The 14176-nt window shown below is 44.8% G+C and overlaps 1 protein-coding gene across 11 annotated transcripts in view; it reads right to left on the bottom strand.

The window, feature by feature from the left end:
- The window catches only part of LOC115575099 (RNA binding protein fox-1 homolog 3-like), a 437664-nt gene that overhangs the window by 85223 nt on the left and 338265 nt on the right, over positions 1 to 14176 (bottom strand). The gene's annotated exons all lie outside the window — the stretch shown is intronic.

Here is a 14176-nt window from a genome sequence, read left to right as displayed (position 1 = left end):
AGAAATGAGGTTTTCTCCACCGCCCGCCCCTGGCACTGCACTCTTTCCCTCACTTTTTTCTTCTCTCACATTTTTCTTTCAAAAACAGCAGACAGGAGGAGGAGGAGGAGGAGGAGGAGGAGGGAGGAGGAGGTGGGGGTGAGAGGACGGGGGTGGCTGATGTGAATGTCGGCGTATATTTTCGTGCGGGCGTACGATCGTAATGTTTCGTACGAGCGTGTGCGATGGGTGGGGGGGAGGGAGGTAGAGACGGCCCATCGGATGCACATTGCTGATTTGCAGACATGGGCCGATGTCCAGATGGCAGGCGCCTTCGGGAGACTGTTTTTTACTTCCACATCAACAACTGCTCAGTTGCAGCGGCCCACCAAGAACCCCCAGCTACCTCCCAGCGTCATCCATCCCGGGTCACTTCTCCATCGTGAGCCACCAGTCGTCAGAAACGAGCCCGCCGTCTCTTTCTTATACGAGCCAAAAATCGCCTCTCCAACAACGAGAGAGAAGAGAACCACCGCCACGTCTCGGCGGGGGGAAATGACACAGTCCCATCACCTGTTATAAACCCGCACTGAGAGAGAGCTTTGGGGGGGAGCCTACGGGAACGGCCCTCGCAAGGTCATCCGTCTCATTTTGTGAGTGAAGCCGCAGTTATTACAAAGTCAAAATGAAAAGCCTCATCCCCGGGTCAGCCGTCTGACAGCTGATGGATGTCATTTAACCTTCCAGCAGCTGGTTACTGGTCGAGACGCCAAAGTAAATAAGGCCGAGGGAGGAAAGTTGAAAACACCTCGGATCCATTTTCTCCTGATATGATAAAGTCGCCTTTCGAAAGAGCGTTTGATTTATTTCTAACGTCGGCGGCACACTGATGTTTTTTTTTTGAGGTGGTAATTGCGCCGCGTTAATGCATGCAAATGAGAGTTCAGGATGAATTTACAGGAACTTGTACGCTCCACACACACACACACACACACACACACACACACCACTCCTCCAATGTGAATTAACATCAATATTTATCTTAGTTCTATTATCCAATTCTTACCTCATTCACATGCTAATTGCTACAATTACCATTAAATAAGGGCCCCGGTTCAGAGGAAATAACCTGCTGCTGAGCACTTGAATTACTGACTCGTCACCTGTGCTGCACATGATGCACACACACACACACACACACACACACACACACACACACACTCACACACACACCTACCCACACAGACAGCGAGCGAGCGAGCGAGGAGAGAAGAAAGAGGAGGTATGTTAAAATCTGCCTTTTTTTTTTTTATTTTTAAATCCCCAAACACCTGACAAAACAATGCAGCCATGAGTTTATGAATATTTTTGGAAACCCATCCTGTCAGTGGCATCGCCGCGGCTGCGTCTCTGAGACGACAGCGAAAATAACTTGATTGGAAGAGCGGCCTAAATCGAGAATGAGCGCTCATGTATAATGATGGGAGGGAGCCCGGAGAGGGTTAACATGAAAGCCCAGCAGAGTGCCAGCCCCAGTTACCTGCAGAGCCGCAGCCGACGTGCTCTGCCTTCACCTGTTTTATTGGAGACGACGCCGGCGTGTCAGTGACAGCCAATGTCCAAGTTGAGTGGGAGTAGATTAGATTAACTCCCCTGTGAAAGAGCCTTGTCTGCTTCCATTGTGCATCCTGTCTAGTTAAAACTACACAGGTATGCCACAGCAATAAGCAGGTGCGCTGACATCAGAGTCGTGTTGGGAATACCGGCGGTGATTGGAGAACCTTTAGAGTATTCCTCAAACACAAACACGCGGCTGACGAGCGGCTCCCGCCTCCCCCGAGCGAACGTCTTGCATGAAGATCAAGCGAGCGATTCTCGAGAGCCACCGGGGTACAAACTGTACCGCGCCGCGCCCACCGGACTTTATTCTCGCTCCCTTAAGGGGACTTCTCTCCCTGGCGAAGACATCCATTTTGTAAATGGTTGGAAGTGCGACGGTGTTATTGAAAAAAGGCCTTGCAGGGAGGAGAGACTAGAGGCGATGCTGCAACCAAAAAGAACGGCCTAAGAGCCTAACTGGATAGAGACACACAGCCCGGTGCTAACTGAGTTGTAAACTTCCATCGCTGTAGGGCTGCAGTCGCACTCTGCTCATCGAATCAGCTCGTAACACAGAAGAGTGAATTCAGACCTTGTCAAAAAACAGAGAGAGACGGTGTATACCGACAGAGAGAAAGCAAGAGAGAGAGAGAGAGAGAACAGGAACAATGCGAAGGAAATAAGCAAGAAAAATAAGTAAAGAAAAATCCATTTCTCCCTTCAGGAGCGATATCAGTGTGTTGGAAACTTTGGGAGGAGAGTCTTTACTGTAGTAACGTGTGGAAACACCTGACCTCAGCAGCTCGTCCTGGGATGCTCTGTGGTTTTTTTCTTTTCCTTGCAGGAACGCAAGGCTAGTTTTCTAGTTTTAGTCCATCTGCTCCAACCTCCCCTCAAACAGAAATATGCATGAAGAACGATTACCAATGTCAGAGCCGTCTTTTGGCCTGGCCTCGCGCTCGTGCAGCACAATCGGGGGAGCTGATGACCTTTTGCTGATGGCAGAATACCTAATCGGCAAAAAAAAAAAAGTTGTAAAGTAGTAAACGCGCCTGCAGAAGATCTATTAGTTTGCTCTTTTATCTGTAATAATCCTGACAGAACAAATAACAACCCCGGCATATTCTGAGCAAAAAAAAATAAAAATAAAGGGTGAGAGAAATTATCATAATCATTCAAAGTGATGCTTTGGGAATGAAAAAAGAAACGAATGTGAAAATAAATTCAGATTCGATAAATCGACTGCACTTGCGGGGCTGAAGTGAACGGAGGGGGCTGTGGAGTGGATGGATACCGCCGAGCGCTGTCTGTCTTACGCACACAAACCTCCCTCGTAAATTATCTTGAGCAATGTAGAATTTATGAGGCAGAGATATGTCACTGCCGGCCTATCATTTCCATGGCTCTGTCACCGTAATTCTCTCCAAAACTGCCCAAACCCATAGATAAAAAAAAAATAAAAACGGCCACTACAGCTACAGATGAAACAGCGGAGGGGATGAGGAGGCGGTGGTCTTTTTCTTTTTTATTCTGTATTTTATTTTCCTGCCTCAATTACCCACTACATCCGGGTAGAGGCGACCAAAGGATGTGCAAAAAGTAGAGTAGAGGAGAGGGACAAGTGTGACAATTAGAATTTGCTCTGTTTATGTTGCGTGAAATCAAGTGTCAGGGGAATTTTTGGCGAATTGGGAAGATGAGTCAAATTGCCAGGCAAATACGCTCGCTCGCATCTTTTACCTCCAGCCGGCGCCGGCTCCTCTCACGCCCTCCACAATCGCTGTGTGTGTTTTTGTACCTTTTTTGAAATATGTGTTTGTGTTTCTCTGTGTCAGTGTGAAGAGAGAGTGTGTGTGTGTGTGTGTGTGTGTGAAGAGATTTGGGGGAAGCTTTTAGAGCGCTATCATAGAGTAGGTGGAGGACGGTGGAGTGTATCAGAGAGGGCAGTCCGCACATGCTGCCCTGCGAGATTGGATTCTCACCCATGAAATGTAAGCACACAGAAAAAAAACGCTCCGCCGCAACAACCTCCTATTTACACAGCAATTTTCCACTCGCTCGCCACAGAACTAAATCGCATTTGTCTCCCCGCCGTTGATACCGCGCCGCCCTAGAATTTCATTCATATCCAAGTTAATTAGCAAACTTCCTCTTGCCGGCACCAGAAAGAGCAATCATTGGACAGAAAGAGAAAAAAACAACGCGGAGTAATTTATTACAGTTTATTACAGTTTATTGAAGGAAGCCAGAACGTGTTGGATATTAGAATGATTACTTGTGTTTGCGCTGATAGCAGTCTGTGTGAAGGGAAGAAAAAAAAAGTTATTTACCAAAAAACAGCTGGACGGATAAATTAGCCTCCTCCTCTACATGACAGTATCTCCCACCGCCGCGCTGTTCCTACATTTGTGGGTGAAAAGCGACGTCTCTCCAGCTTTACTCCCTCCTTTGAAAGCGTTAATTGCTATTCATTACTCGCCGTTGCTGAATGATAACAATGTTGGAGTTACAATTCTGAGTCATTAAATTAGAAGGAAAGGGGAGGAAGGGGGGTGAATAGGAGGGAGTGGGCAATTGAAAATCCTCATCCCTGTTGAGCCCTGACGACGTGTTACGGTTTAAAGGGTCGCTTCACCCAAATTAAGGGGAAGAAAAGCTCAGTTTCTTACTTACCTCCAGCGGTTATCTGCAGCAGGAGGAGCACGCAGACGGTTCTGGATTAATCTGCGTTGAGTAAACGAGGAGAATAAATCTTTCGTCTCGTCTTTCCAGAGACGCTTTACGTTACGGTCCCTGTGTTAACCTTTACTCACTCCTCATACGATGTTATCAGCATAAATATGACGATATAACGTTGAACGTGGCGTCACACACATTTTTGTTATTGTTATGAAGTGTATAATAAGACTGTGAGACTTTAACTCTTAATAAATGAATAATAAAGTGTGTATTAATCTAAATAAAGCTTCAGGAAAGGTTTAACAATGATGTGGTAGGTACGATAGGTGATTTTAAGGTTTTTTTATCAATAAACTGTCAAAAAATCCAACAATAGTTGTGTTTATGATGCTGTTATAGTCCTAATAATGTCAATAAGCATCTTATTAAGACTTATAAAGGTCTTATTACATATTAATTAATGCTTACTGGAAAGGACGATAATATAAAGTGATGAGAAACTCAATAAATGTGTTTTATAAATTAAATCATAAGCTTTTATTAACATTTTAAGCTTCTATAAACTGTTAAATGTATATATAACTGTCATTAACATCACTGTTACACCTTTACTAAGGTTTATTGTTGCTTTATGAAGATGAATCAATACTTTATTAGACATTAATTAACAGGTAGCTTTGTTTTTATGCAGTTACCGGATCTAAAGTGAGAACAAAGTCCGATTAAGGTTGGTAATTAGTTTATTATTCCAATTATCAGGGCAGATATTCAGCATTTTCCTGATCAACACAACATGATCTGAATCTGCAGAGTAACTGGTAACTAAAGTGTGAAATAAATGTAGTCGAGTGGAGGAAAATGGAAATATTATTCTAGATTTTGACACCAAGATTTGTGTCTTTATACAACATAGTGGTTTATTCTTATTCTGCACTTATTAAAAAGAACAATGTGTGTGTTCATGATGCTTTTATTATTAAATATAGTTTAATTCATGTTGTTCTTGTTTGTTCCTCTGGATGATTCACTTTGGAAGTTGTACCTCTGACGTCTCTAACTTTTACATTTATAGTTTTTTTGCTGAGCGTGTTTTGTGGAGAATGTAACCGCTGCATGAATTATCTTTTTCTGTAACACGACGGATGAAAATTTTTTCTTTGCTTTCACTTTTTTGCCAGCAGCGGATGTTGCAGTAAAAAAAAAAACATTAACCGTGTCGTCAGTGGATGTTCTGCTGACGCGTTAAGTGCAAACAATTTGTGATTTATGTTTCCTCGTTACGTTGGGAAGGACAAAAAAACACAAGATGCATTTTTAAAAACGGCGTTGAGTACGTCCTGTGTAAATATACTTCTGTTTAGCAGACGGGATTCCACTGAAGGGCAGTGAAGTGTGGATTTATTTATCTTGGTGTAATTTGGGTGAACAGACCCTTTAAGACTGAATATCATCAACCTGGTAAACGATGCCTCCTGGACCACCACCTCCTCCTCCTCCTCCTCCTCCTCCTCCTCCTCCACCATCATCACTAATGCAGCACTCCTCCAGCAGCTGCGGACATAAACACATTCATGTGGGGCAGCTTGCACCACCTCTCCTCCACACACACACCACACACACACACACACACACACACCGAACCAACCTTCATCAACTGGCCACACTCGCACCTGTCTCCGCACACACACCAACACACACTCGGAGGCGGATGCGCGCGCCTGCGGAAGGCTGTAATCTGTAATTTGTAAGTTCCATTTGTTTTTAACACACACCAAAGCAGCGGTCCTGTGGGACCTAATAAAACCTCATAAGCACACGGAGAGGAAGCCCGAGGCGCTGCTCTTTCCCACAGATCTCACCTTGATAGATGATTTTAGAAAAACACAGAGGCGTGCTCCACTAACAAAGTGCTGCGAGAAAAAAAAGCAGTGATATTTAGACTCTCCATCTGAGGAGAGGAAAAATGAGGAGGAGGAGGAGGAGGAGGAGGAGGAGGAGGAGGGCGGCTAAATTATATGAGCTTCTCGTCTTTCTTACCGATTACAGGAGCAGCAGAGTAATCAGTGGGGTACCTGTTCGTTCGGCTGCCCGAGAGGAAAAGGGAAAAACAAAGTTTGAGCTTTTTGCTGTTTTTTTTACGTCTCCTGCTGTTCGAGCAGCGCAGAGCTCAGATTAAGCAAAACGAAGGCCGGTTTTTATTTTCAAGTCCGTCCCATAATCATTTGTTTCATAGAGTTAAAGGGAGTAGCCAGTGGAGAATCGTGGCCATTACTTTATATTACTTTAGGTCTCTAAAAACGAACGTGCCATAACTGGCAATTTCGGACCCCCAGCTCTGCAATATAGAAATAATAATAATAATAAAAGGGCTCATTTAATTTGGAGAAACAAAAACAATTATGAATCCGCCTGGGTGGAGGTCATCTCCCCTCTGCGGCACTTCTTCTCCTCGTGGTTTCATTTCCCAATACCTGTAGACTTTTTCAAGGAGAGCTTGAAATCAATTTCAAGCCCCATTTAATTTTATACACCCGTACATGCTGACCCCACAACAGCATAGTTCAAATATTGATCTTCTCCGGCGGGTGACCCGGGGTGCCTCTCGGTAGTCAAACACTCTGTGCAGATGCATCCGATAAAAAAAACAAAAAAACAACTAAAATAATGAGATCAGAACGGAGGAGAAAGGAAACTTCTGAGGCCCGTTTGATATGAGAATAAATTCCCTCAAACTTGGTTCCCATGCAACGCGCCTGCTGCTCCGATGAAGACAGATAACGACCTTTTGAAAAACAAAATTTCAGCGTTTGCCTGGAGATCTATTTGTCAGCAGCAGCAGCAGCAGCAGCAGCAGCAGCGTGTCTTCTGGCAGTGGAGGGAATCAGGCTTTGCAGGAGCACAAGGAGAAGCGGTAATAATGCTTTGCTGTTCACCACTGCCATTAAGCCGCTGGTGATAAAAAGGTGCAGTGCTTTTAATGGCTTGTGATAGCTTCTTCTTTTTCTTTTTTTCTGCTTTCACTTGTACGGCCACTCTGTTAAGTCAGCACACTGGGTAATACGTCTCATTTGAGAGGATCCCACCGAGAGGAGAATGCTTGAAGGACAGTGTGAGAGTGACACTACATTATAAACATACTAATCACAGCTGGCTAAGATACTGCAGTAAAGAAATAATTGGACTCAAGCTGGTCGGGCTGCTTGAGCATTTTAGCGTGCCATTTGCAGAAATAGAAAAACCTCGGGACACATTATATTCTGAGGGAAGGAGGAGAAAAAAAAAAGGCAGCACACAATCGGTTCCACTGCGAGGTGATCCTCCCGTCTTTACCCTCCTGTAACTGTGTGTGTGTAGAAGTGTGTGTGATGTAGTGAGAGCTCCCGCAGTGTAAAGACAGGGAGGTGTAGTGTCGTGCGTCTCGTCTTCACCCCCCCGTTCTCTCGCCCGGTCTGCGTTTGGCCTGAAGGAGCGCTGAAGCGAGCCGAGCAGCAGAGATTTCTGAACCGAGCGCACATTCCTGAGCTGTGTTTAAAAAAAAAAGAAAGAGAGAAAACGCCAGGGTGGGAAAAGACGACGGGCCACCGCAATGCAGATTCGACGAGAGTGAGTGTCAACTGCAGCCTTTATCTGACCCTGGAGAAGTGATCTGACTCCAGGCTGAACAGCTTTGTGGCGCTAACGTCACGCCGTCAGATTTCTGGTCAGTTTTGTGAACCGTGATCAGATTTAAATCAGATTTATTTCATGTTATTTGCTCTCATACAGCTGCAGGAACATTTAACTCATGTTTTCTTAAATGATGTGAAATCTAAAGTTAATGTCCAGCTGCTTTTTCTTCAGTTAAATAAAGACTGAAATGCAAAATAAAAGATATCATTGATATGTTGTTCCTCGCTTATACACGTACTCCCTTTAGACAAAACGTTAGTTATCTGTAGTTTTCTAGTTGTGCACGAATTACAAAACATTTCCATCCTGATATACAAACAAACATGTCCACCAATGTCGATTATATGAAATACAACGCATGTCCGACCATCAGGAAACAACCACTCTGAGACTTTTATGTTGAAAATCCTTCAAAGACAGGAATTGCTATCATATAGCAGTTTGCCAACGTCTCATGAAGGCAGCACGATGGACTTATTGTTGGATTTTAAAATTTCCGACATACCTTGAAGTGACAAAGTACTACGAATGGTTAGTTCATGGACAGAAACCAAATCTGATGAAACTGTTGTCGTAAAGACGTCAGAGATCTTCCTACGTTCGCCATGATTGTGCTGCTTCCATCGAGCTGCAGGACTTTTATATTCTGCAGATTCAGAATCAGTGTTTTCTCACTAATAATACGACAGGAGCAAAAAAAAAAGCTTCCTGGAGTTCTGAGGGTTAAAGTTTGAGACGCGGCGTCACATCATCATCGCTAACTAACCACACGTGGTCCTCAGGGCTGCAGATAAACAGGTAACACAGAAAACATCTCCCGCGGTGTCATATTTTTCTCCCCAGCAGTAATTGTTTGACACTCACGTTAATTAAAAGCTTCATTATAAATTTGCCACCTTCCAAAAAAACAACAAGCTGGGTAATTATTGGCGAGGTGAGGACGTCTGCAACTGCAGCTTTGTTTTTCCACCAGCAGTGGAGTATATTAGCATCCGCAGCACTGTGAATGCTAATTCACCGGCACTGTAGGTCCAGGATATAGACAGGAGCACTACAGGCTAACGCTCAACATTAATGACTGGAGGATATTTAGCATTATTGGCAAAATGTAAATACACATTTATTGATGCAGTGCGCAGCGGCGTGCATGCAAAGCCCCCGCGAGCCTCCACCTACAGACGACAGGATTCCTACATATGTAAGCTCAAAAATGTGGACGCTCGCATTAAAAATCCAGCCAGAGCCCCGGTGGAAAGGCTTTGTTGGTGAGTAAATCTATTGCACTGTTTGTGCCAGTCTTCTATACAGGGAACAAATTTAATTTTGTTCCATTTACAAAGGTCTAGTGGAGTAAGACGGTGGGTAGCCTTAAGAAAAAAAACACACAAGTCAGCCCGACTGTGAAGTCTCTGTGAAGAACAAGGCAGCACTCGCTCACACACCAAATGAAATTTCAAAATAAACGACTGAGCTGTGATTTACAATTCTCCTCCGGGCCAGAGAAAAGTGAGAAAACATTTCAATCAGCCCCTCCGCCTTTGTTATGCCGCTATGAATCAGCTGTTTAAGGGACAAAACAGCTGAACGGCGGCGAGAGAAAGACTCTGAGTGATTTCACACCAGAACATAGAACATATTGAGAGGTATATTCCAGCGCCCATGAAATTGAGTTTTAAGTTTTTTTGATTTGTGCCTGATTGAATCTGAGTGAATTGTGCTCGACTGAATTGACTGAAAAACAACAAAGCTGCCGCCGCTTTGTGATATAATGGAAATATTTCAAATATAGCGTTTACCTGTAACAGCACGGCGGAGGAGGATCAGATGGTTTGTGAAAACAGATGCAACAAACGCAACAAGAGGTGCGTTTTGTTAACAAATTCAACAGAAAGACCAAAAAACCATCGACGTGTCAGTCCGCCTCTCGATGACTTCCTGTCTGTGAACAAATACATCGTTTCAGTTCTAGTAAAAAATACTAATTTGTGTGATAGGCCGGTCCTGTTGGAGCAGCAGCAGACGTTAGCAGGGACTATTTTCAGCTGCAGATTATTACACATCCGCTGCTCTGGTGTTTCAAACAGCAGCAGGACGGCGTACGTGGGATCGAGTCAAAATAAAAACTACAGTGAGGCTCATTGATGTTTCTGGAGGTCTACGACACAGAGGAAGTGGATCCATCAGGGCTGGAACTGCAGATTATTTAATTATAATAATAATCCAGTTCATTTTCATCGTCTACTTTTAAAGATCGGCGATAGAAAGCGAAACAAAAAGCGCTCTTTCGCGATTAATTGGTCAGTCGGTGATGAAATGTTATAAAAATGCTAGTTGTAGCCAAAAGTGTGTCTTTAACACAAACGCTCTTCATTTACGGTCATACATGACAAAGAAATGTAGCGAATCGTCACATTAAAGAAGCTGGAACCAACAAACGTTTGACATTTCTGCTTTAAAAACGATGAATCGATCACCAAAATAGAAGAAACGGTTCGTTCACTGTTGATTTTCACGTGGTTATAAAATATCACCAACCTCAACCTCTAAAGATGGAAGGGCGGATATGAACAGTGAGAGTCGGAACGGTGGATCGAAACAGAACCAACCATTGTATGTTAACCCTTCTCCCGGGAGGTCGGGGTGTGGGGGTGGCGGTCCCATATGAAGCCCGGCGAGGCCGCGGCTCATTTCTCAAACTCATCTCCGATGCACCCACACCGGCCTAACGAGAGCCCATGTAGGGACAAAAACCTATTAGGCCTCCCCAGTTACAGACAGCATCTCCATTTACAGCTGTCAATAGTACAGCTTGGCCTACAATAATTATCCCCCAGGAAGGAGCCGTCTCTGCGCGGCTCGCATTAGTCCGTCCCCGAGAGACCGCCAACCTGAATCCTTCGATATCTAAAGTCCCCGTGAATAGCGGCGCTTTGGGAGGCAGGATCAAGGCCTGAACCGAGGGGGAAGTGTGTCACGAGTATTCCCAGTCCTCTCCGCTCTGCATCCCTCGCCTTTAACCAGATGTATCAGTGTGTGTGTGTGTGTGTGTGTGTGAGGAAGGAGGGAGTCGGTTCCCAGTACAGTTGTAGAAAGGAGATCAGAATGAGTAGGAAGAGGAGGAGGAGGAGGAGGAGGAGGAGGAGGCCGCTGAAACCAGAGAGCCCGGGCAATTCCTCCCAGGATCCACCGACATAAAAAGGATCGCCTCCTCTCGGTGACCTGAGCATTTAGAAACGATACCGAAGCCGTGTACAGTTAAGGGGGAAATTCAAAACAGGCCCGACCAAAGAAGCCACAAAAAAGAAATCAATAGATGCAACAATAACAATAGACATCAGCGCAGCGGAATGCCATGATAGAAAATCCAATTACAAATCAAAGAGAGGCAATTTTAGAAAACGGGAGATCTGGAGATAAGTCCGAGGCAACGACGGAGAGAGAGATGTGACATCAAGACAATAACAACTGCTGCTTTTTTCCTCTTTAGACATAACTAACGCCCTGCTTCCCACCCAACAGCATCGTCTTAGATAATAGAGTTACATTTACGAGCGTTGCCATATGCCCACCCAGTGCCTGGTAAATAGAAAATCCATGAGATGCCATGTTTTTATGGCTCTGAAGACAGCTACTAACTACCATGAGCAAACCTGAGCTACCCCGTCAGCTCCGGCTCGCACCATAAATATATTTATACTTTAATACGGGCCTACAGCGGTGAGCATTGCATCCCGTAAAAGCCTCACCACACTGTAATTCATAACTCCCTCAATATCCAGCGCCGTAACTCACGAAACGAGCCACTACAATACAAATTGACGGTAGGAGAGAAGTGACATCATCCTGCGGAAGGATGGAGCCGGCACCCCGTGTGGTGGAGAAACTCTCCCCCTGTCGAGGAGAGGGACGGCCCTTCAGCGCTGCTGCGATACCGCCACTTTCTTTCTTTCTTTTTTTTTTTTGTAATCAGAAGCCCACAGTTCTCCCACCACACCGCAGGGAGTCTCTCCTTGTGTTAATGAAAACAAACATTTAGCCGGGATTTATACGCGCCGCAGCCGACTACAAAGAGCATCAAAGCAAACTGCCTGAGAACACACACCCAAACACTGCTGCACACAAATAAAGGCAAGGTATGCTTCGCTAATCTTTTATGTAATAAACTCCTGTCTTCCTGTGATATCACGCGGCGCCATGTTCACACATAATAAGCAAAGCTGTTCCGAGCCCAACTTAATACAGTGTCTTATTTGAAATGCAAACAAACTGTGAGGCAGAGGCTATCACCTCAATCTATTCCCCCTTCTGTTCTCTGGCTGTCATCTTACACGAGCCGACGCTGCAGCCCTGCACTGTGGCAGGAGGAGGAGGAGGAGGGAGAGGAGGAGGAGGAGGAGGAGGGGGGAGAGTGGCGGCGGTGGTGGTGGTGGTGGTGGTGAGGGGGGAGGCGGGAAACGGGGGCAGCATCCTAGGAAGGATGGGTGATGTGGGAGGAAAGGGATGGTGGTGGTGGAGGAGGAGGAGGAGGGATGGGGGAAGCTGGCCACAGTGTGATTCAGAGGGTTGTTTCCCCTCGCAGCGCTGCAGGGCGAGGATTTACCGCAAAGAGAAAAAAGAGAAGAGAGAGAGAACAAAAGCTGCTGATACATTAAAGGGATTTGAAACAGAAAAGGGTTGTTTCATGAAAATGGCACACAGGAAGTGTCAGTTTCAGCTCCGCGCTGGACTTTTTAAAAGGAACCTCGTGTGGATGTAAACACACCAACACACACGTGGACAGGTACACACACACACACACACACACACACACACACACACACACACACTCCAGAGGCTTACCGGCCATCCTGAGGATTTGGATGTAACGGGGGATGTAGTGGAAGGTAAACCCACCTAAAACTCACGTTGCTAACATTTTTTTTATTTTTTCTTACTTGAGGAGAAGGAGCTCTTGAAAGCTTTCTCACAGCCTGCCATAAAAAAAAATAAGGCAGTCATCGAAATATAAGCTATTAAAATGTTCTGAATCTGAAGATTAAGGTGCTCTTTAGTTTAATTTAATCAGAAAATAATTAATCTGAGAAATGTTTTCCCACCATCCCGAGGTGATAGATTATCCTCCAATTTGTCACCACTACATACACCGAGCCTGAAATCTAATTAACTGGAAGAAGAAGAAGAAGAAGAAGAAGAAAAAAAAAAAACATAATCACAAATCTTTTTCCTGCTTTATATTTTTGAGAGTTTGTGGCCTTGGCTGCTCTTCAATGTGTGTGTGTGTGTGTGTGTTGGTGGCACCTGGTTTGTCCACCTCCCCCCCCCCCTCCAGCATCCCTGGCGGGGTGTGCCCGCTCTGGACAGATGGGTGGGAGGGGGTGAGGGCCATTACCATGATGGTGGGGGAGAAAGAGGGGGGAGGGAGTCAAAAAATGAGAGAGCAGGAGTTTCCATCGCGCAACGCTATTTCCCCTCAATCACTGCAGCAGCACACACTGTTTACTGCAACACATGCTGCTGGTAGTAAAAACAGAATTGGACCCTCACCTCACCCCTCCTCACCCTCCTCCCTCACCCTCCTCCCTCACCCACCATCTCCCTGAATTAACACACGTGAATAATTCAGCAGACCGACAGCGTTCGGCCTCTTAAGAGTCACCTTGTTGTTGATTTTTTTTTTTCTCCCTCTACACACAAAAAAAAATTGCCGTCTTCAGGTTTCACAAAACAACAGGATCAGTGACAGAATCAATTTCCAAAAGGAGGGAGCACACACACACACACACACACACACACACAATAAGAGTGGAAAATCAATGTTAATTTGCGGAGATATATAATTATTCAAAGTGCTGTCACTTGGTGGTGATCACCATTAGAAAAATGAAGGGGTGTAACAGAGATTGAAGAGCTCTCTGTGATGAATCCAGACGATATAAAACATAAAAAAAAAAAAAGAAAGTTTAGTATCATTATTCGCGAGGCTGAATGTTTAAAACATATCTGTGGATTTTCTTTACAATGTAAAACAAGAGATATTTAATCCGAGATAAGCTCCCCCTGAAAAAAAACTGCGATAAGTAAAAGATGTGAACACTCGAGAGAGAGTTTTGTTTTTGTTCCATGTTACAAAACTAAAATCTCTCTCCGACTGAAGCCAGCAGACGCAGATTCACTCCAATAATTTAAATACCAGCGAAAAAACATAGAGCTAATGTTACATGTGTTCATCCCAGAGGCCTCACAGCTCCGA

Source organism: Sparus aurata, chromosome 23 (genome assembly GCF_900880675.1).
Source record: "Sparus aurata chromosome 23, fSpaAur1.1, whole genome shotgun sequence".
NCBI classification, from domain to species: domain Eukaryota; kingdom Metazoa; phylum Chordata; class Actinopteri; order Spariformes; family Sparidae; genus Sparus; species Sparus aurata.
Note: the sequence above shows the minus strand (reverse complement) of the source record. Positions and strands in the feature narration are given on the sequence as shown.